The 590-nt window shown below is 39.8% G+C and overlaps 1 non-coding gene across 1 annotated transcript; it reads right to left on the reverse strand.

Annotated features, from left to right (window-relative positions):
- Positions 1-306: 306 nt before the first annotated feature.
- Positions 307-388, reverse strand: trnas-gcu. Its single transcript has one exon. It is a non-coding gene; the product is annotated as a tRNA-Ser (tRNA).
- Between the last annotated feature and the right edge of the window lie 202 nt (positions 389-590).

Raw genomic sequence — 590 nt, forward strand, 5'->3', positions numbered from 1 at the left:
ACTGCACATAGTAAAATTGACCTGTTTCTTAGCATGAATCTTGTAAATTGGTGTCTGGTGGAAACACTATTAGATTTCTAATCATTTAGTGGTCAAATTTTCTTAGCTGGTGCCTAAATATTAGTAATAGTAATATCTTCAGACAAATTCACATACACAATTTTACGGTAATTTCAAAAAAAAAAAAAAAAAAAAAAAAAGGAAATCGGGCTTCATTTCCCGCAGAAACAAAGTCAGACAGTTCCATGGAAGTGTCTAACGTCACTGTGCAAAACTGGATTTTGTGCTTACTCTTAAAGCGGCAGCCGACGAGGATGGGATTCGAACCCACGCGTGCAGAGCACAATGGATTAGCAGTCCATCGCCTTAACCACTCGGCCACCTCGTCACATGGCGCAACCCAATATCCTGACGAAGCCCTATTTTTCAAGACAGACCTAAGGACTTAAATAGTAATTGAAAAGAAGAAAATCTAAAAACACTATAAATGATAACTGTTTAAAAGTCGCAGAATCTTGGGGTGACATAGCACATGTTCATTCGGTTTTCCCAATGGCAACCGACACAGGGCGGGTAAAGGCTATGCCGCG

Source organism: Silurus meridionalis, chromosome 4 (assembly GCF_014805685.1).
Source record: "Silurus meridionalis isolate SWU-2019-XX chromosome 4, ASM1480568v1, whole genome shotgun sequence".
Classification (NCBI taxonomy): domain Eukaryota; kingdom Metazoa; phylum Chordata; class Actinopteri; order Siluriformes; family Siluridae; genus Silurus; species Silurus meridionalis.